We start from the raw sequence: 23,397 nt of genomic DNA, 5'->3' as shown, positions 1-23,397 counted from the left end.
TCCCAATAACCAGAGCTGGCTTCTCAGCAGGTGTATCACTGAGTAGGGAGAAACTGTTACAGAGGCAAAGACGCTCCGGTTTAGAGCGACTGTCATCATGTGCACTCCCTGGTCTAGATCTAACGCTACGCTTCTCTCTAACGCTACGCTACGCTTCCCTCTAACGCTACGCTTCCCTCTGACGCTACGCTTCCCTCTAACGCTACGCTTCTCTCTAACGCTACGCTACGCTTCCCTCTAACGCTACGCTTCCCTCGGACAGTCACCCACTCGCCCGGCTGCTCGGGGTCTGACGGGGGACAGCTAGCAGAAGTTAAAGAAGCTACAGAAGCTACAGTATGGTGGTCCGCATTAACTACATGGTGCTGGCTAGCTACGGAAGCATACGATTCTGATTCCATGGTACGGAGCCATGACTCAAACTCACTAAGCCTTGCCTCCAGAGCAGCGAATATACTACATTTATTACATGTATCGTTATCACTAAAGGAGGCAGAGGAATAGCTAAACATTTGACACACAGAGCAAGAAAGAGCAGGAGAGGAATTAGCCATTGCTAATGGCTAAGCTAAAGTAGCTAACAGCGTTTTAACAATTGTAAATTCAGCGAGTCAGTCACTGTAAGTGAAGCTAAGTATAAGTGCTTGAGTAAAACAATTGTAATTCAAATGCAATCCAGGCAAATAGCCGCAAATTAAAACAGTAAAGCAGAGTTCAGTAAGTTTTTGCCGGAGCAGCAAACTAGCGTTTGTTAACACAGGAACACCGGAAGTGACACAATACGCTCGCCTTACACATCCAGGCAGTGATCTTTAACCTGCACACACCCGTTCTGACTTGAAAGACCGAATGTAACTTTGTCCAGTTTATTTTTCCGAGGCAAATAGAACGGGCAACTACGTGCGGGGTCCCACCATGCTGTATTTGTTGCTAGCACCTAGCAACCGTCTGTACGTGAGGAAAGCTGTGAAATCCGGGTGAAGTTTTCAGAGGAATCATAGCCAAATCAGTGTAATACATTGATGCCATCAACACAAAGTTTAGGAGCGCAATACTAATGATTTAGTTTGAAGTTCCTGTGATGTGACGTTTCCAGTCTACGGTTCAGACTCAGACACACGGAGCTCTGAAGCAGACCTGTGGGTCGCTTAGTGTCCACTCTCACTGTAAACAGCTGTGCAGTTTCTGGTTCATGGATGCGCTCCGCTGTGGGCATGCTGCGGCAGATGTGTCGCGTTTGTGCTCCTTGTATTTCTGCAGTAGTTTCTGGTTTCCACCTCCGACGTAGAGCAGCGTACAGCCACTTCCATAGCTAAACTCTTTGTCTCATTCAGAGACCAGAGACCCAAACGGGGCTCTGTGTCTGTCAGAAGGTCTGAGATCTACCGTATCAGCAGAGCAATCACGTAATGCACAGCAGACTATGGTGCAGGTATAGATTATTTTCTGAAATAAAGTGACTTTATTCTTGTAATAGCCTATTATAACTTTATTTTTCACAAAATATCACAACTCCTCCAAATCACAGACAACACATATATTTTGAATGTTCACAAACTTTTGAACATGAGCAGAAATCTTGCTCAAACATCTGAAATATTACTGTCCAGGGGTTTATTAATAAATTAAAATGAATTAATGTATCATTGAGGTGAATAATTGTCATATGCACATTTAAGGAGGTTACTTCCCCAACAAAAGACGCCAAACAGGAGGGAAGAGTAAATGATGATAGGCTACATGTGTGCTGACTCTGATATAATTAGAAAAGTCGATCCAAAGGAGAATAAATAGTTGAAAGCAATACAGAATGCCTGAGAGCCTTACTTCAATATATTCCATAATGTTTTTATATTTGGATTGTAATCTATGTTTCTCTTCACATAAAGATATTTGCATCTTACATTGATTCAGAAAAAGGTAGAAATGGGTGCATAAAAATTCATTAGAATGCAGGAAAGTGTTTAATGCTCAAAATTTTCAATAAATCATGTTAGTTCTTTTGGTGTTATTGGAATAAATAACACTTCTCAACATAAATCTCACACTAAAACTGAAAAAGGCTGTTGCTGCAATTTTGTTAATTTTACAGGAAAAAACACCTATTATTAGATGAGGAGCCTACGATCAAAAATAATGAAGTAACCGTCTGTGTCTGACCTGGGCTGGCACATGTTCACGTTAAAAAGCGTGTGCGTGCACGAGCACTACGGTCACGCACAAAGTGTCCCGGTTTTAGCTCCGGGAAATCTGGTCACCCTTATCTAATGTGCCAATGTTAGGATTTAGCTCATAGGACCGCTGTATCTAAAATGTATTAGGAGCATGTTAGCATGCCAATGTTAGCATTTAGCTCAAGGGAAAGCTGTAGGCCTATCTAAATTCAACCTCACAGAGCAACTAGCATGGCTGAAGACTCCTTTGTCCACTAGAGTAGTATCGCAATTGGATAGTCCTTCAACCAATCAGACCAACGAGCCGGGTGATGTAGCAGCGACAGCGGCATCAACCGGTTGCTGCGCTTCGGTGGCCGCCATGTTGAATGTAAACAAGAAGCTGCTTGGTCGCTTCTCTATCGTCATCGTGTTAAACCCGCCAATAGTGCGCCAGGTGGAAAAGCTTGTGATTGGTTCCCGCAAAATTGTAACAGAAGCAGAATAGATACATACAGGTTTCCAGCCTGAGCTGCAGGGAGAAATCAAATTGCCGGCAGATCGGGCTGGGGTTACCCAGTCTAACCACCTGCAAAATTTGACAGGATATTGTGCTGGGGAGAGACGTGTATGATGGGCTCATGGTGTTACCGGCGTGTCTGGATTTCTCCCGATCTTGCTGCTACAGCTCCGTGACTGTAAGCAACCCAACCCAATCACTACTTTTGTGGTCTCTACATGGCATCTCTGTTGTCCTAACGCTGTTAGAACTTTGAGGAGGTGCACATCAGCCGGAGCCTCAGCATGTACTGTACTGTGCAACACCCTGACACACACATATATAAATCTGGCCCAACACACACATACAGGAATGGAGGAATTCACATGAACTAACACACATATAGCTGGCATCTATTTATGTGTTTGTCAGTACAGATGGGGTTGTGGGCGTGATTAAAAGAGGTGTGTGTGTGTGTGTGTGTGTGTGTGTGTGTGTGTGTGTGTGTGTTAGAGGGGTGATGGTGGGGGTAATCGTCGGACTGCTGGTAAATCCTGTTCTCTATAACCTCTCACTTCCACCTTTATCATCACCTCTCAGCTTCCAGCTAAGTGTGTCCATGTATGTGTTTTACAGTGTTAATAAAATGTCACACACAGGCTACAGCTTTCTGTATATTCATGCACACAGAGATAACAGAATAAATAGCAAAGACAAGCGGGTTGACATATTAGATATGTTAAGGTTCAGATAAACATGCATACCATTAGAATGAACATGTACATTCTGTATGAATGTACAAATTATGTTTTTGCCCAATATGTGTTTGTGTTGCAGTGCATACAGCATTCTCCTTTTAACCTAAATTGCAAGACCCACTTCAGGTTCAACACTCAAGAGTTAATCACACAACACAATACAAGAAAAGAGTAAACATTACAATGCGGCAAACAGCAACTAACAGAGTCCAAGCTGAAATTGGGTCAAATTATTGAACTCTGTGTAAGCTTATTTCATCATTTTGAGACAGTGTTTTATTTTTCAAATATTAAACATTTTGCTGAAAGTAAATTAAATTAGCAAATAACCCTAACTCTTAAGGAGTGCGTAGGCACAAACAACAGTCCGAGCCTTCCTCTCAGCAACTCGTAGTTGCATTGAGGTGTGCCTCTCGTTCCTTGGGGAGAACTCCAACACAGCGGCGCTCAGCGGCAGGCTTGTGAGTATCCCCACACCCACCCAGCGTCTCTCAGCCAACTCCGGAGGAGTTTTGCTCCAGTGCTATGTTATTCTCTTCTGCTTGCTCTTTTTGACCTCTGAAAGGACAGTCAGTTCCTGAGCCCATCTCGGTGGAAGTTAGTCACAGTGTGAATAGACTTATTGGCTGAGACACAAGTCAAAAGGAATAGCTCCAACCTGCTGTGGTATCAGGGGATTACTGTACATTTTCTTGTCAGTCATTGCGAACCAGTGGATGGCAAGACAATTAGCAGGTGTCAACAGAGGAACCAATGGAGGCCAACAACAACGCTCTGGTTTTGGATGTGCCGGTTGGTTCCACACACACACATCTTATGCTGTGTTGGAGGTTTGAGTTCCCAATGACTGCACTGTGTCTATGTCTATGAATAATTGTTGAATGTTTAATCCTCTGGTTTAGTGTTTGGGGAATAGGATGGACAAATTTATTGGGCATCATACAACTAGGAAATCTGTCTGCCATCTTGTTCGCTTTGTAACTGTAGAAGCTTCATAGCTTAAAGGAACACGCCGACTTATTGGGAATTTAGCTTATTCACCGTAACCCCCAGAGTTAGACAAGTCGATACATACCCTTCTCATCTCCGTGCGTGCTGTAATGCTGTCTGACGGCTCCAGCGGCATCAGCCCATCACAGAACATGCAGGTGAATGGTTCCAGTAATCCTACTGCTCCGAGTAAGTGACAAAATAACGCCAACATGTTCCTATTTACATTTTGTGATTTATAGAGTCACAGCGTGTACAAAAAACAATGTAACATGAGACACCGCCATCTTCTAACTGTAAACAAACCAGGAACTATATTCTCAGGCGGAAGAATATAGTACTTGGGCGGAGTGATATGCTCGCAGGAAGCCTGTCTGAGAATATAGTTCCCGGTTTGTTTACTGTTAGAAGATGGCTGTGTCTCATGTTACGTTGTTTTTTGTACACGCTGTGACTCTACAAATCACAACATGGAACAAATATGTTGGCGTTATTTTGTCACTTTTGTCACAATTGGGAGCAGTAGGCTAGTTGGAACCTGCAGGATCTGTGCTGGGCTAAGCTAATGCTGGAACCATCAGACAGCGTTACAGCATGCACGGAGATGAGAAGGGTATGCATCGACTTGTCTTACTCTGGGGGTTACGGTGAATAAGCTAAATTTCCAATAAGTCGGCGTGTTCCTTTAACGTGGGATATATTGACACATTAAGAGCTCAGTATATTTGGTGTAGTATGAAAGCTGCTTTTGAACCCAGGTCTTGAACAGAGAAGTGATATTTTGGTCCACCTTATAATATTGGTCTGGGATTTGCCATGAGAAAACTCCAGTACAGACTGCTGCACTTCACTCCAGTGTGGATCTGCTGCACACACTGGACTGGACTAATACTGTGATTGAATGAACATGTTACATTGCTGTGTATCATGTCTTACTAAAGTATGTATAGTACTTTGACAGGTTCTTTATTCTACTCATCTGATATGTATGTTAGGCTACAGATGTTTTGCAGAAAAATGTTTAATGTTAAATATTGATGATGTTGATTATGTGATTTCTTTCTTTTCTTTTTTTTTTCAAACACTAGGCAAATAAAACAGTGACTTCACCTTTCTGATGCATGCATTGGTCAAAACATACTTTTGCAACACTACTGTTAAGATGAGCAAGGTCTCATAGCCCCAACGTCTTCAGTTCAGTGTTTGGACACATTGTACCTGGGAAGTGGTAGGTCAGGCCCATAAATGATTGAGGACCCAAAGCTAGACAGAGGCTCTGAACCAAACAGCACACACATTTACTGTTCCATGGTCCCAATTGAGCTGCCCCTCTAAAGATTTCTGAACTGGATGGTTGTGATTGGTTTAAAGAAACACAAACAAGCCAAAGTATTTTTTCCCCGCTATCTCAGATAGATAAGTGGTGTACCCAGACCATACTCCAGTGCTGACACAGCGCTGTGGAGACAGGTCTGGCAATGTGAGACTAATGTATTCCCAACTGTGGTTTTGCCAATTGGAGTAACAAGGTGTTATTAGCACAGTTTCTCTTTGGAAAATACTGTAAACTAACCTGCCATGTCTGGGGTGGTAGAGCTGTGAAGAAACAGAAAACAAGGGATTGCAACTCAAACAGACCAATCAATTCTGAATTAGAGAGTGCACAGTTCAAAGACTAAATATCAACTGAGGTAAACAGGAGGTCCAAGTTTGTTGCAGTTTGCCAAATAAAATAACTGGTTAGAAACTACAAGATAGTCTTAACAGAATTGATATGACGCATGATGATCTTACTGACAAGAATGAATAGCTTAAGTGATGCTAGACCAAATTAGCGCCTGAGTCACCTTTTTATGTAAAAGTCATGATGGCAATTACTTAATGAAGACTTTTGACAATTTTGCCATTAGATTAACATAACATAGGTTAAATATGCATAAATAAAGATTAAATGCATAACTAGTTTGTCTTATTAGGAGCACTGGAGTAAATGTAACTTAATTATCATCCATTACTGTATGTACAAAGAGATGAGATGATTTTAAAGGTACCCCGCTGTGTGTTCTTGTAAATAAATAAGTGTTTACAGTCAGTGTTTCTCACCATGATGCATTGCATGTGTCTCCTTGTGCTGTTAGAAACGTTGAGTACATTTCCTTCCTCATTAAACCTTTGTGAAGCTGATTTTGTTTTAAATATTTTAAATTGTGTGTGTTTGCTTAATAGTGGTCTTCTTCTGCTTTGTGTCTTTACGCGTTACTGCTGGCAACTGTCGAACACCTGAACAGTGAAACTGACGGCAGGATGTGACTTGTGACACCCACGTGCTTGTGCACATGCACAATACCAACAAAATGAGAAATAATCCATAATAACATTACTTTATAGCTCTGCTATTGGTCCGAAACTCCACAGGGTACCTTGAAGCTGATGATGAGATATTCTTGTCATGTCAGATCAGTCTTTAAAAATGTGTGGGGGAATAAGAAAAGAAAAAGCACAACCACATTAACCATCAGACAGCACTGTCGGACATTACAAAATAGAATTAAAATGATGAAATTGTTCTCAACACTTAAGAGATTCACACCATAAGCAGGGCAATAATTAAGGCCTCAATTACAAATATCCCTATCGAGTAAATACACTTTTCTTGATCATTACTATCCAACTCCCGGATGTTGTCCAGCAATGCCACCGCTCCCTCTCTCCCATCAGATGCTAAATATTATGAGAGCATTGTGGCTCCTGCTGTAATGGCCCTGTCATGTGTGAATAAAGAGGCGAGGAACATTTACATTACCTATGTGTGAATGACAAAACGCCATTACTTAAACAGATAAATGAAGCCAGCGATGCAATGAATTTCATGTCTAAAAGGGGCTACACAGAAGTATGGGAAAGAGATAATATATGGCATGAGAGATGCACTATGCCGTATATCTCTGACATATCCATCTATAACTAAAATGTGTCTTATACTATACTATGAATAGCAAACAATGTTCCAATTATTGACTCAGGCTTGCGACAGTTTGGATCATCAGCTATTTATAAGATACTTTATTACTCAAATTCGCTCAGTCACTTAATATGATTACTGTATCTTAAATGGAATGGAAATTTTACTCACTATATATATATATATATATATATTAGAGCCGGGACTTTAACGCGTTAATTAAGATTAATTAATTACAGACTTTAATGCGTTAATTAATTACACAAAAAATAACACGTTAAACATTTTTTACGCATTTTAATCACACTTATTTTTGCACCGCGGGACATTTCTCACTGGATGAGTTTCGGCGGACCGATTATACTGGAGCACCAACTAGTGTTATATGTCAATGCTTCAGACAACAACAAACCACAGTGAACATGAACAAAGAAGCTGACGATACCGCTTTGGTTGGCCCCGCGGATGGGACATTTTGTTATAAAACGGATGGAAGCGTTGATTAGAGCATGGTTGTGTGCAAGCTATGCAACAAGGAATTCGCATATCACCGCAGCACATCGAGCCTCAAGTATCACCTCAACGCTAAACATTTAGCAGCTAGCGTGGACGTTAGCCCGACTCCGAGTACAAGGACCCACACCCAACCTACACTCCACCAGATGACTGGTTTAAGGACCAGGGTAACTAAGTCTGAATGTACTTGAAAGTATTGTGTTTTACTTAAAAAAAACATAGTTTACAGAAGGTCTACCTACCTATAGGCTACCTGAATTTCTGAAATGTACTATATTTCTAAATATGCTATTGCTACACTTAATGGCAAAAATTGCACAGGTGCAATGCTGGACTTGGTTGAACAAAAATAAACAATATTGTGTTGCTTAAGCTTATGTATTCAGTCATTATTCAATGGTATACTAAAAATCCATGTGAAAAAAATTACTTCTCACTGTTCTTAGGTCAAATAGTTATGGAATTAAAATGCGATTAATTTTGATTAATTAATTACAAAGCCTGTAATTAATTAGATTAATTTTTTTATTTTTTTAATCGAGTCCGGCCCTATATATATATATATATATATATATATATATATATATATATATATATATATATATATATATTACACATCAACATTTAAAGGAGATGTTAGTTTCATAAACCTTGGCTTTGGGGCCATAAATCAACCCTAAAAAGAATAGCACTTGCCAATGGACAGGTACTATGCTATATCTCATTGTGTATGTGTGTATGTGTTCTCTAGTAAGTATGTCATTTGAAAGATAAAACTCCTCACTATTATATAAATTTTGGCATTTTCTGTGATAAGGTATCACTGATGCTGATTGTATAATTAGACGGTGCTTAAACATCTGCATTAGAGGCACTGCTACACTGCAGTGATTGAAAATGTATAATGGTGTAAAATATAACTGTGCATAGCAGCGGTGAGTCACTGACTGGATTGAAAGATTTTCAAGCATTTTTACAATTGCAAAGGGGTTAACTACAGGGTTCAACAAAAAAAATTGGTTTTAAAAATGAGAGATGTTGAGTGTTAACAGCAGCTGATGTGGTGCTGCAAGGTGCTGTAGGCCGATGAATAATTGAAACTGTGGATGTACAGCCACAAAGTGTAGCACTGGGCTGGCTGTGATGGAGCCTGGCTGAACAAACCGAGAGCAGCAGGAGTGTTTTAGCAGGCTGGCTGCCGCTCTGTGATGCCACCTCTAGTCTGGCAGGGACAGATCGCTGTGTAACGAGCCTCATTAGAACACAACTCCATCCCCACACCAAAGGCTTCCCTTTTTATAGCAGGAGTGGGATCACAATCTTTGGGATATTTCAGCATCTACTTCGTCCCCAAAATCTTTACATCTCCCGCTCTGGGAGCAGGAGGAGACAAAGTCAAAGTTTTGGGCCATTTTTAGATCTCTGTGGCTGAGTAGCGGAGGCGGGTGCTGATTAATACAGAATTATGATAATGATCCGGAGGATGGGTAAAGGGCAGATGAGGCTTCTTATTATCTTCCTCCTCTCAGGTAATGATGGATCCGGGCTCTGCTGCTCTCTGACTTTGGGAAAGGGACAGAGACAGGCTTTTTCATTATGTCAAGTCAGCAGGCCTCAAATCAGGAGGATGTTTTGGGGCTTTTGATTTTTTTGTCTGGGCTGACGCCGGCGTCAATTCTTTGGTCAGAGCTTTAATGCTGGGTTGTAAATATCTCAAGGAGGAGAGTTTGACCTCATTTCCACCTGATCTCCCCCAAACACACACACACACACACACACACACACACACACACACACACACACATATATATATATATATATATATATATATATATATATATATATATATATATATATATATATATATATATATATATACACACACACACACACACACACACATATGCACCTTCTCCTCTATTCTGCATTACTCTAATTGGAGCTCAGGCGATGCAGGCATTGCCAGACACCCCCTTCTCTCTCTGTCTTTATCTGTCTCCCTCCCTGTTTCCATGTCAGTCACATTTAGCCTCTCCTCGTGTTTCTTTCTCTCTGTCAGTCAGTTTTCAGTTAAACTGAATTCAACTGAACTAGCTATTTTATATACATATAATTGATTTGTTCAGGCTGTTCTCATGAACCATTCGTACATAATGCTACAAAAAGTAATGCACTGTAGTTCGTTTTTATTTCACGTATTTATTACTGTATGCCCCAAATTGACTGCAGCTGCATAAGACCCTAAAGATCCACATAGGGAGGAGGTCTGGGTGGATAATTGGATCCTAAAACACAGGGCTTTCATGCAGCGGAAGAAGTGGAAAACAAAAGACTTTCACCCAGGAAACGGTTGTTTGTGTTCCTTAAGGGGACCGGTGTTTTAAGCCAGTGGTTTCCAACCTGGGGTCCGGGCACCCCTCAGGGGGGCGACAAAGATCACAGAGGGGGCGCAAGTCTTTATCTGGTTTGAAGTTGAGGTAAAAAAAAAAACATATTTGCACCATCCATCCATCCATCTTCGTCCGCTTATCCGGTGTCGGGTCGCGGGGGGAGCAGCTCCAGCAGGGGACCCCAAACTTCCCTTTCCCGAGCAACATTAACCAGCTCCGACTGGGGGATCCCGAGGCGTTCCCAGGCCAGGTTGGAGATATAATCCCTCCACCTAGTCCTGGGTCTTCCCCGAGGCCTCCTCCCAGCTGGACGTGCCTGGAACACCTCCCTAGGGAGGCGCCCAGGGGGCATCCTTACCAGATGTCCGAACCACCTCAACTGGCTCCTTTCGACGCAAAGGAGCAGCGGCTCTACTCCGAGCTCCTCACGGATGACTGAGCTTCTCACCCTATCTCTAAGGGAGACGCCAGCCACCCTCCTGAGGAAACCCATTTCAGCCGCTTGTACCCTGGATCTCGTTCTTTCGGTCATGACCCAGCCTTCATGACCATAGGTGAGGGTAGGAACGAAAACTGACCGGTAGTTCGAGAGCTTTGCCTTCTGGCTCAGCTCTCTTTTCGTCCACAACGTGCGATAGATTGAATGCAATACCGCACCCGCTGCGCCCGATTCTCCGACCAATCTCCCGCTCCATTGTCCCTCACTCATGAACAAAACCCCAAGGTACTTGAACTCCTTCACTTGGGGTAAGGACTCATTCCCTACCTGGAGAAGGCATTCCATCGGTTTCCTGCTGAGAACCATGGCCTCAGATTTAGAGGTGCTGATCCTCATCCCAACCGCTTCACACTCGGTTGCGAACCGATCCAGTGAGTGCTGAAGGTCGCAGGCCAATGATGCCATCAGGACCACATCATCTGCAAAGAGCAGCGATGAGATCCCCAGCCCACCAAACTGCAACCCCTCCCCACCCCGACTACGCCTCGATATCCTGTCCATAAATATTACAAACAGGATTGGTGACAAAGCGCAGCCCTGGCGGAGGCCAACCCTCACCTGAAACGAGTCCGACTTACTACCGAGAACCCGGACACTCTCACTTTGGTCATACAGAGATTGGATGGCCCTGAGTAGAGACCCCCTCACCCCATACTCCCGCAGCACCTCCCACAGCATCTCCCGGGGGACCCGGTCATACGCCTTCTCCAACTCCACAAAACACATGTAGACCGGTTGGGCATACTCCCAGGCTCCCTCCAGGATCCTTGCGAGAGTGAAGAGCTGGTCCGTTGTTCCACGACCAGGACGGAATCCGCATTGTTCCTCCTCAACCCGAGGTTTGACTATCGGCCGAACCCTCCTTTCCAGCACCTTGGAGTAGACTTTACCAGGGAGGCTGAGAAGTGTGATACCCCTATAATTGGTGGTTCCCCCTTTTTAAAAGGGGAACCACCACCCCAGTTTGCCACTCCTTTGGCACCGTCCCAGACTTCCACGCAATGTTGAAGAGGCGTGTCAACCAGGACAGCCCCTCCACACCCAGTGCCTTGAGCATTTCTGGACGGATCTCATCAATCCCCGGGGCTTTGCCACTGTGTAGTTGTTTGACTACATCAGTGACTTCCGCCTGGGAAATCGACGACAATCCCCCATTATCCTCCAGCTCTGCCTCTAACATAGAGGGCGTATTAGTCGGATTCAGGAGTTCCTCAAAGTGCTCCTTCCATCGCCCTATTACCTCCTCAGTTGAGGTCAACAGGTCCCATCCTTACTGTACACAGCTTGGATGGTTCCCCGCTTCCCCCTCCTGAGGTGGCGAACAGTTTTCCAGAAGCACTTTGGTGCTGACCGAAAGTCCTTCTCCATGTCTTTTCCAAACTTCTCCCACATCCGCTGCTTTGCCTCTTTCACGGCAGAGGCTGCAGCCCTTCGGGCCCTTCGGTACCCTGCAACTGCCTCCGGAGTCCTCCGGGATAACATATCCCGGAAAGACTCCTTCTTCAGTCGGACGGCTTCCCTGACCACCGGTGTCCACCACGGTGTTCGTGGGTTACCGCCCCTTGAGGCACCTAAGACACTAAGACCACAGCTCCTTGCCGCAGCTTCAGCAATGGAAACTTTGAACATTGTCCACTCGGGTTCAATGCCCCCAGCCTCCACAGGGATGCCGAAAAGCTCCGCCCGGAGGTGTGAGTTGAAAGTCTGTCGGACAGGGCCTCCTCCAGACGTTCCCAATTTACCCGCACTACACGCTTTTGGCTTACCAGGTCTGTCCAGAGTCTTCCCCCACCCTCTGACCCAACTCACCACCAGATGGTGATCGGTTGACAGCTCTGCCCCTCTCTTCACCCGAGTGTCCAAAACATACGGCCTCAGATCAGATGAAACGATTATGAAATCGATCATTGACCTTCGGCCTAGGGTGCTCTGGTACCAGGTACACTTATGAGCATCCCTATGTTCGAACATGGTGTTCGTTATAGACAATCCATGACTAGCACAGAAGTCAACAAACAACCACTCTGGTTTAGATCAGGGAGGCCGTTCCTCCCAATCACGCCTCTCCAGGTGTCTCCATCATTGCCCATGTGTGTGTTGAAGTCATCCAGCAGAACAATGGAGTCCCCCACTGGAGCCCCATACAGGACTCCAGTCAAGGTCTCCAAGAAGGCCGAATACTCCGAACTCCTGCTTGGTGCATATGCACAAACAACAGTCAGAGTTTTCCCCCCCACAACCCGCAGGCGTAGGGAGGCGACCCTCTCGTCCACCGGGGTAAACTCCAACACAGCGGCGCTCAGCCGGGGGCTTGTGAGTATCCCCACACCCGCCCGGCGCCTCACACCCTGGGCAACTCCGGAGAAGAAAAGAGTCCAACCCCTATCCAGGAGTATGGTTCCAGAACCAAGACTGTGCGTAGAGGTAAGCCCCACCAGATGTAACCGGTAGCGCTCCACCTCCCGCACCAGTTCCGGCTCCTTCCGCCACAGAGAGGTGACATTCCACGTCCCCAGAGCCAGCGTCTGCCGCCCGGGTCTGGTCCGTCGAGGCCCCTGACCTTCACTGCCACCCATGTGGCATCGCACCCGACCCCAACGGTTCCTCCCACAGGTGGTGGGCCCATGGGCTGGAGAGATGGGAGCCACGTAGCTTGTTCGGGCTGTGCCCGGCCGGGCTCCGTGGCAAACCCGGCCACCAGGCGCTCGCCGACGAGCCCGCCATCTGGGCCTGGCTCCAGACGGGGGCCCCGGGCTTCCTCCGGGCAGGGTCACTCCATCTCTGCCTAGCTTTTTCATTGGGGTTTTTGAACCATTCTTTGTCTGGCCCCTCACCTGAGACCACTTTGCCTTGGGAGACCCTACCAGGAGCACAAAGCTCCAGACAACACAGCCCTCAGGTTCACAGAGACACACAAACCTCTCCACCACGATAAGGTGATGGTTCACGGAGAGGCATATTTGTACGTTAAACAAATTATGAAAATACACTAGAATATATAATATATACAAAAGTCTGTATGAAAACTATACATTTTTGTTCTCGCTTAAAATTGTAGGCAGGCTAGTTAGTAGGCCAAACTTCCGGGACCTCTTAACCTGGGACCCTGCTGTCATCAGGTCAGCTGTTAGCTGCTAGCTGTTAGCTGCTAGCATCCTCGATTTTCCTGCTGCCACGGCATCACTGAATTATGAATGAAACATGGCGGAGAAACGTAAATGTCCTGATAACTGCTCTGTATCCAAAAAGAAAGTAAGGCTCTATCTCGAGAGTTACCTGAACTTCGGTTTCGGGGCTGAGCTTTTCTTGGACATGAGTAGGGGGTCGCCAAGGAACAAAGGTTGGGAACCACTGTTTTAAGCCAAACCACAACCTTTTTCTAATTTTAATTAGTTGTTTTGGTGCCTAAACATAACTGTAACGGCTGCTGAAACGACCGTCACCTTGGGGTGCCTGGTAGCCTACCCGGTTCACAGTCCCGTTTTGTCGGCTGAACTAAACTGTAACACTCACTTAACTTAAGAGTCATGTGGCCGGTTAGCTAAACTTCGTCACCGGACTGGCACGGTGGCCGTAATTTCTTAAGATGTCCTATGAATTGTTGTGCATAGGTTTTGGTACAATATCATACGAACCCGTTCATGACAATACGTTGATTTGTTTTATATTTTGGTATAGATTTTGTCGGGGTAGTTGTTTGTCTGTAGTGGACACCTTCTTATAGACTGCATGAAGGGCTGCTGGGGAAGAAAATCTGAAACTGAAATCTCTGACAGATGACTTTCTGCCAGATGGATTTACTTCCTCCACACTATTAGTATATTGTCATGTTTGTGTGTCATTGGTTAATAAAAATCCAAGTCAATCATCAATGGCATACACATCACACTCTGTACAAACTTTCCTGCCACAGCAGTTCCATACTCCCATTCCTCTCCCAGCACCAAGTATTATCTGTAACACTATTCATAGAAACTGGTAAATACTACCACGAGAATCATTTACAGTACACCTACAGAGTTATGCTATATTTGCAATTTGTAATGTGGTAACACACTACTCATTTCCAGATGGAAAGCTGAAAAAAGGGTCAAAATGCTTCACTCATGCATTACTTAAGTGCAATTTGGTGAGCATTTGTTTCTCACCTTGAGCCCACTGTATAACACATCCAAAGGCTTACCAATGCCCTTAAACAATAGTGCCATAGGGAAATAATTTTGCAAATGGCTAATGAAATTTGTAAAATATTTCTGCACACATGCATTTTTATTCTTTGCGATTTCCTAAACATTTTAATTTGATTTGATTTGATTTAAAGTGATCCATAAATTGACCCAACGAATCCTGCTGCCTTACTTCATAGTCTAACTTTCTCACAGTTTTCCATCACATGATGCTTGAGCACTAGTTGTGTTTTACAGAGCAGGGGACTTAGAACTTGGCAAAACTTGGATATCAGATGGAAGATTGCAACGAAATAGGGAGCAGTAGTTAGTCAGTGGAAGCCTTTTTGCTTTCTTTCTGTACTCTACATTCACATATTTGGTGTATATCTACACAAACCTGCCTTAATGTGCAGTGTGCAGAGAAAGACTCAGATTTCAATTTGTGTCACAGTTATGGGAAGATGTGCAAAGTGGTTATACTGTCCATTTTTAAATGGCAGAAAACCAAGGGATTTTGGATGTGGACAATCTATCAAAGTTACTTTTCATCCTTTGTCTTGAATTATTGATTGGTTATTAGAGTAAACATGGAAAGAGGGAAGAATAATCCACAATGATGATGATTATTTAAGGCATTACAATCCTTTAAAATAATTACAAGCAATAACTACTGGAAAATTCGCCAAAACAAAATGAAAATGTTTTAATGATCAAGAAAATTTTCTTTCCTCAGTCCCACTCTTCCTACAGTATGTCTCTTTCCTCTCTCTCTCTCTCTCTCTCTCTCTCTCTTTCAGATCAAAGTAGTTGCTGTAGTCATTCCAGTGCTGTTCAATGAACATATTTCCAGTCCACCCACCTGCTTATTCAGAGCCGCCCACATCAAAGAACCTAGGAGGAACCTTGACTCTTGCTGTGATGAAGACTAGGCCTACCGCTCCGTTATTCCAGCTGTGCCTCGGGCTTCAGCTCCAGTGGCCAGGAGTTCCTCCACTTAATGCCCTCCTTCTTGACAGTCAAGAAGTCCAGAACCGCGGTTAAGACCTGTGTGTTTAGTGAATAAAAAAGTAAAAATCAGAGGCTAAGTTGTGTCTGCTGGTTTATGAGAACATGTCTATATTGAGGCAGAAGCTTTACCTTCAGGTCACTAATGGAAACCTTGAAAACCAGGGACCAAATACCTTGCACAATGCACATAGCTGTAGAGGTGATATCAAATATAGACACACCCACTCATATTGTTTTCATTGCTCTAATGCCTTACTCAGGGGCCCTCAGTAAATGTGTTATTTTTGTACTCTGGTCCAAAAGATTTTTATTTGCCGTTCCACTCTCTTCCGAGCAGGTCCAACATAACTCTCGGGTGCACAGGAACATCAACACAAGTTTAATCAGAATAAAAAGTTTTGTTACAGAAAGAGCACTAGGAACAACAGAAGTAATGAATTAATCACAGAGAGCAAATTAAGCATTCTAAAAGGGAAAGTGGCTGTCGAAAGCCAGAACTATAACATTTCCAATATAACAACAAGCATTTTAGAAAAAGAGAACTGAGGAAGCTGCAGATGTGGCTCTTATCCAGCTCAAGTCAAGTCTGATTATGTTCAGCTCCATAACTAAAATGAAAGTGGCTTTGCTGGTCACAAGTCCACCATATTCTGACTTTTGTTTACTTCTAAATGAATGTAGATCTGATAATGTGGTTTCTTCTACCCTAATATTGCATATTTAACATGAAGCGCTCTGGTTTCTCTGGTTGCTCTGGATATGACAGCTGTCAGAATTGTCATCAGTAGAGCTCAGGATTTTAAGTGAGGAGGTGGTGGGAAACTCACACGTTCCTGAGGAATCTGTCATGCTTAGCGCTGATATCAGAAATAGCAATAGTATACTGTCTGACTAAAGCACCAGAGGGACAGATGGCATTTTTTCGTGAATCACCTTTCCAACATGTTTGCGACCAGATGGTCCGGTGGCACAGAAAAATCCACAACAGAAATGGTAAAACTGAGTAGAGTAGTACTTATGTTCTTATGAATTACAGAATTTGACTTAGCAGTTTAAACCTTTTACATTAACATCTTTACCCAAAGTACAGTACTCTGTTAGTTGTTTTAGTCTCTACCAACTCTAAGGCAAATACTTGGCTTTTTGGCAGCTTAATGTAGGCCTGTAACAATTATTACATAATTATACATTTTTTTGCCATTTCTTTTTTTTTACATAATCGTGGTTACTTTGTTTAACCGCAATTAATTGCTAACATAAGCAAAGGTCTTAAAGTGCACATATTATGAAAAAAACACATTTTCTGGGATTTGGGGTGTTAGTTTGTGTCTCTGGTGCTTCCACACGCATACAAACTTTGAAAAAAATCCATCTATGGTGTTCTGAGTGAGATACAGATTCTGAATGATTCCTGCCCTCAGTCTCCTGGTGAGCTGGTCAAAATCGGCAGCTTTCTACGTCACTAGCCGAAACGAGCTGGCTAACTGCAACGGTTAGCATGCTAGCGTTAGCATGCTACGTCGTTCTCAATAGCAAAGCACTGCTACAACACACACAAGTTCACCATAATCTACAAAATAACTACTTCCATGTGCGCCCTCATTTAGAAGTCTCCCAGCTAATCCTGCCTTGTAACTGACTGAAGTTGGAGAAACCGTCTTTCTTTAACTGTCTATGGAGCTAGCTGACATGATCTACAATCTGAGCTACTGAGCATGTGCGAGTGAGATCAAAGATGGTACAGAAGAAGAAGAAGAAAAGAGGTCTCACTCTGTAGCTAAAACAGAGACCAGGTGAAAAGAGGAGCTGCAGCAGTGAGAGAGAGCTGTGCAGTACAACAAGAAGATGGTGTTTTTTGAAAATGAAACCATGTAATCCTATTCTGGTACAACCTTAAAATACAATTATGAACCGGAAAATGAGCATAATATGGGCGCTTTAAGGCGTATACTGGTAACTGTTGATTTTGTTTTGATATGCCAAATCGTAATTATATAAGTGATTATTGGTCAGACTATATATTTTTATTATTATTTCAATTGTTAGTTGTTGGCACGTGTCCTTATAAACATTCATAGCAACACAAATGACAAGGGGGGGTGGGGGGATACAGTTAGGAAAAAAGTTTGATGATAATGAAGTGGAGTGGTTTACTTCATGGGCTGTTTATTTGTGTTATTACATTATGTGTAAAAGTAAACCGTTAGCTAAAGCGTTATAAAGCACAGTAGAGCTGAGGGAATAGGGTGATCATTTTCTGTAGGTTCATTACAAGCCCCTTTCATTTAACACATCATTTGACATATTTCTTCTTCTTTTTTTTAAGATTATTTTTTTTGGGGCTTTTCCCTTTATTTGAAAGTAGATAGACATGAAAGGGTAGAGAGATGGGAGATATTTATTAGTGCAGCTTTAAGGTAAGGATATCTTGGATGGATTGTTTTGCTTATATTATTATATCTATAGTAACACCCCTATTCCTGCACCCACTTTTCCTTACCTGCAGAAACAAAAGATTAGCCATGGACAGCCTGGTCTGAAACCCCATTAGCAGTCATCCTCTGGTCTGCTGGCGATTGCTTATCCCCACGAGCAATGCTGCAAGTGCCTCAGCACCAAGCACGTGTCTAGTGGACAAGCCAGAATGGTCTTTATGCAGAGAGGTGCCGCCAGTGTTGCAGATATTTTGGTTACTCCCCCGGGCTGCAGTTGGAACACAATGATAGAGACGACCTTCTGTGCCAGAAAGAATGTGTTCAGGCTCTGCCCGACAAAGGAAGACTCCACGCCACCAACTGGATGACTAATGCCCTCTTGGCCATGTTTGCTCATTCAAAGTTATATTATTCTGTTACTCCAGCTTCTCCTCTACTAAGAAGAGATTGTTTTCTTCTACTAAAAGCAAGGACAGACTGCAGGAGCTGTAGACCGTGCGATAAAAGCACCTACAGCTTGTTTTCCTGCCACCCTCCACGCCTCAGCTGTTCATAGAGCGAGCCTAAAGACAGGTGACAGGAGTGAGACCTGTCTCTGTCTTGTTACCCCCACCGTTGCTGACATATGGGATAGGTAGAGACCTAGGAAACCATGTCAGTGCTCCCTCCCATACATATGTGCAGGGTTGATTTTTGATTTATAGTTTTAGTTTATTGATTTAACCCATTGACATCAATGTCAAGTTTACATTTTTGTTTTAATTACTTTAGGACACAGAGCTCCGATCACAATGGGAAGGTTTGCAGTGGAAATAGACTTCCCTGGTTTCTTGATGTACCAAATTTATTATGACTTGAGGAGTTCACATCTTACACTAAAACCTGATGTACACATGTTAAAGCCTGATTTTGATCAGTTCTTTTAGATTTGCTATATTTAACTTTGACTATTTTTAGACAACAATTTTTTTTCATTAAACAAATGTAGTTTTCCTTCACCAGTATTATATTCATAGCAATGACATGAGGCTTTAAATCAGCATTTGGACTGTCACATTTACAGAAAATATAGAAGTCATTTAAGGAAACGTGGAAAATGATTAGAGTGGGGCTGGACCGCACTGGAGGAATTAAGTCTTGTGTCAGTATTTCTGAAATCCTAATTACGGGCTCTAAATATGTAATTACAACTTTGTCTAACATATACATGAGATTAATGAGCATTTCTTCAACCTGCTACACGTTGTCCTCACTGTCAGCGAACACTGCCAGCATGCATACTAAAATCATGTACTACAGGAGAAAACACAAAGCAGGCAAAGATCTTGCTACAAAACATTTTACACTTACATTACACGTAGTTTAATAACCCGATAAAGAAGTAGAAATCCATCTTGATGGCCTATGCTCAAGAAAGTCTGAAATGTTCAGTGCTCACTAAAGCCGTTGCTGCTATCAGAATCAGAAAAAGATTTATTGCCAAGTGTAACACAAGGAATTTGCCTTGGTGGTTGGTGCGCACATAAACAAACATATTAAATATGAAATAAACAATAAATACAGAAACAAATGTATACAAAATAGCTGTTTAACCTAAGAAAAATGAGGCTGAACTGTTTAGTGCAGAATTTGTAAAAAGATATGATACATGATACTATAGTATCATGGATCATGTCATGAGCCTGTCCACTGCCACTGATGTTCAGGTGAATGGTTGTGGTGAGCGGCTGGTTGTTTGTCTGCCGTATAGGCAAACAATTCATCCCCCTCGAAGGACACTGAGGGTTGTGAGGAGGTGAAGGTGACCACTTTCACGTAGGTTTCTCATTTCCTGAGAGCCATCGGGTGAGTTCAATCTCCTCGCTGCTTCATGGGAGTGCAGCTGAGCACAGTTATGCTGCTTTTAAACATGCTGAGCTCTACACTACAATTAATACATTCATTTTAAAGGTTTATTGTTGCAGATAAAGTAGCACTGCACATAAAGTATTCATGTTCTTTGTTTTGTGTGAGAAGATAAGGCAATAATGCTGATATTAAAGATTTTCATTTTGTCGCCATTCCTCTTTGAAATTATTCGGCGAGGTGACGGGCCTCTTTTAATTTGTGAAGGATCTTCTTATTCCTCCCACCTCACATCTCGGAGGAACAGCATAATCAAGCAAGTCACTGCACACAGTACATGCAAAACTGCACTTTGTACCTGGAAACTTGAAACCTGACACTTGCTTGACAAATCACTAGCAAAAGGAAACTCAGATGTCATGCTTTATTTAACCTCTTGTAACCGATGTGTTCTAACTGTTATATTTCACCAAAAATCCATGTTTGTTGATATTTTGTTATTTATTTTCATATAAATCTGGTTTTGTGTGTATTTATTTTGGGGAGCTTTTATTTTGTTAATTTTATTCTGGCGGTGTGACCAGCTGCCTGTTAGTGATGTCACTTCCTGTATTCTCCTCAGTAGCGGTACGCTATGGTGAGGAGAGGTAAGACAATCTGAGCGCTCTGGTTTAAAGTGACTTAAAACATGTTATTTATAGCATTGGAAAATAAAAAAAAAAAAAAAAAAAAAAAAAAAGAAGAGGAAAAAGGGGTTTTGAAACTGTTCATTCTGCTTTTGCTGTCTTAAGAGTAAAAGTTGTCGTTTCAACATATTGTATTGTGTATCTAAGTGTACAGATAAAATGACAAATGCTACTGGGGAAATGGCTGAGGACAGTGTAACAGGTGACCGTTTTAGTTTTCCTCTTGGGAGGGGGAGAGCGATCAGTGGGTTGCCCTGTACTCCATTGCGAGGTGCAAGTAATGTAGACTCACCAGCTTTTAGTTCCACCCGCATACTTGGTCATGCAGCTAGCCATAGTCAGGGTGATACTCTTTCATATTTCCCAGCCACTAATGATCCAGATTTAAATAGTTTGATAACACATATCACTCAGCAGGTAGGACAGACTATAAGAGATCAGTTAAAAGGTGAATGTGAAGGGAGCAATGTTAGTGGTGCGCAAGCTCAGAACAGTGCAGACCAGCCATTCAGTGACTCCACTTACCTCAACTTGACCGGTGCAAAGCTCGTCCTACAGTCAGATGTGAAAGAGCCTCCCGCCTTCAGGGGAGATGGGTCTGACAAGAACACAGTCTGTGAGTGGGAAGATTTAATGGAAGTGTATCTTTGGAAACGTGGCATACCTCTGAAAGAACAGCATTCTGAGATAATGTCTAAATTAATGGGCAAGGCTAAAGACATTGTGAGGATAACTTTGAGAAGCAGCCCATCCATGAAGCCTCAAGAAAAACCAAAAGTCATTTATGACATCCTCCGACAACATTTCAGTGAAGTGACATATTCTTGTATGCCTATGGCTGACTTCTACAGCACAGCCCCAGTGACAGGAGAGTCCCCTGTAGAGTACTGGGTTAGGCTGAACAAGGCGGTTGATGCGGCAGAAGAGGGCTTGAAAAGGTTGGGACGGCGCATGGAAGATCCTTGTCAGGAAGTAGCTATGATGTTTGTTAAACACTGCCCAGATCCCACACTTGCCGCTGTTTTCAAGTTTAAAGCACCAGATAAATGGGCAGCCAGTGAGGTTCAAGAGCATATTGATTGCTACCAAATTGAAATGAAAGAAGTGCTCTCCAAATCAAAATGCCTCAGACCAATAGCAGTACACACTCAGGCTCCTACACTTGACGAGTCACCTGTGCAGAAGGACATCACTGTGACCAGACCTACATGCAATGATGATTGTCTGAAAGTGTTAGTAAGCCTTTTTGATCGTGCACTATCACAGAACAACCATTTTGCACAAAAACCTGCCTTCTCTGATCAGATACAGCATAAGTCTTGCAGGGTCTGCCAGTCATCGCAGCACTCCACTCTCGCACACTGCAGGCAGAAACGTCTATGTCTGGCATGTTTCGAGCCAAATCACATAAAGAGAAACTGTCCTAGGCGGCAGCCTGGCCAAGGTCAGATCAGCACCTTCCCTCCCCAAAGCCCCCAGACCTTAAACTAGTTGGCCCGCATTTAGAGAGGGAATGTGTGGGCACAAAGGACAAGACCCTCAATAGTGATATTGAGCAACAGTACATAAGAGCATGTGCAGCAGCTCCCACTGGTGCTAACGTAATAGTGCAAAACACACAGAGAGTGGGATCCTATGATGAACTCTTTTACACCTCTGTCACCATAAACAATGTTTTCCAGGTCCAGGGGATGCTTGACTCTGGTTCCATGGCCTGCACGCTAAGTGAGCAAGCAGAGCAAAAAATGTAGAATGAGCTCCCAGAACCCATTTCATTGACTCAGGAGGTGGTGTTGGTAGGCTGTGGCGGGTCACTGAGCCGACCCAAGTGCATGTATGAAGTGGAGATGGAACTGTACGGAGAGCGTTGCATCGTACCTGTCCTTGTGGTGCCTGGGCAAAGCGACGACCTGATCATCGGCACAAATGTCATCAGATTTCTGATGCACCAGCTCAAAATAACCAGTGACTATTGGCGCCTTGTGTCCAGTGGCAATCTTCTTCCTGAGTGTGAACAGTTTCTCGACCTCATGGCAAATTCATCCAGGTGGAGAGGCAAGGAGCTTCCAGACAGAATCGGCACTGTTAAGCTCCAGCAGTCTGTCACCCTGCTGGCGAGACAAGAACATCTAGTCTGGGGAAAATTGCAGAGTAAAGTTCCCATGTCACCAGGCAGCACAGTGGTAGTTACACAGTGCGCGTTATCACACCTTTATGGGGCGATAGATGGGTTCCTATGAAAGTCGCCAACATGTCAAACAAACCCATCACATTGAAAAGAAACAGTAAACTGGCAGATGTGTCTCCTTGTGTAGCTGTGGAAGATTTGGAGGTTTTCCAGGGCACCAGCCAACCTGAAAGAGACAAACCAACGACAAAGCCTGACACTGCCAGATCCACAGACTTAAAACAGCGACTGCAAAATGTTGGGCTCAATGATATTGATGTTGATCAGTGCCATGCTGGTCAAGTGGGCAGAGAGAAGCT

At 43.3% G+C, this 23,397-nt stretch overlaps 1 long non-coding RNA gene across 1 annotated transcript in view; it reads left to right on the top strand.

Annotated features, from left to right (window-relative positions):
• Nucleotides 1–16,015, top strand: part of LOC114561027 (uncharacterized) — a 51,180-nt gene extending 35,165 nt beyond the window's left edge. The window contains exon 2 of the long non-coding RNA XR_003693294.1: nt 15,734–16,015. This is a non-coding gene — a long non-coding RNA (uncharacterized LOC114561027). The remainder of the gene's footprint in view (nt 1–15,733) is intronic.
• The last annotated feature ends 7,382 nt before the right edge of the window (nt 16,016–23,397 follow it).

Source organism: Perca flavescens, chromosome 1 (assembly GCF_004354835.1).
Source record: "Perca flavescens isolate YP-PL-M2 chromosome 1, PFLA_1.0, whole genome shotgun sequence".
Taxonomy (NCBI): domain Eukaryota; kingdom Metazoa; phylum Chordata; class Actinopteri; order Perciformes; family Percidae; genus Perca; species Perca flavescens.
The sequence above is the reverse complement of the archived record's forward strand: the minus strand, read 5'-3'. Positions and strand labels throughout refer to the sequence as shown.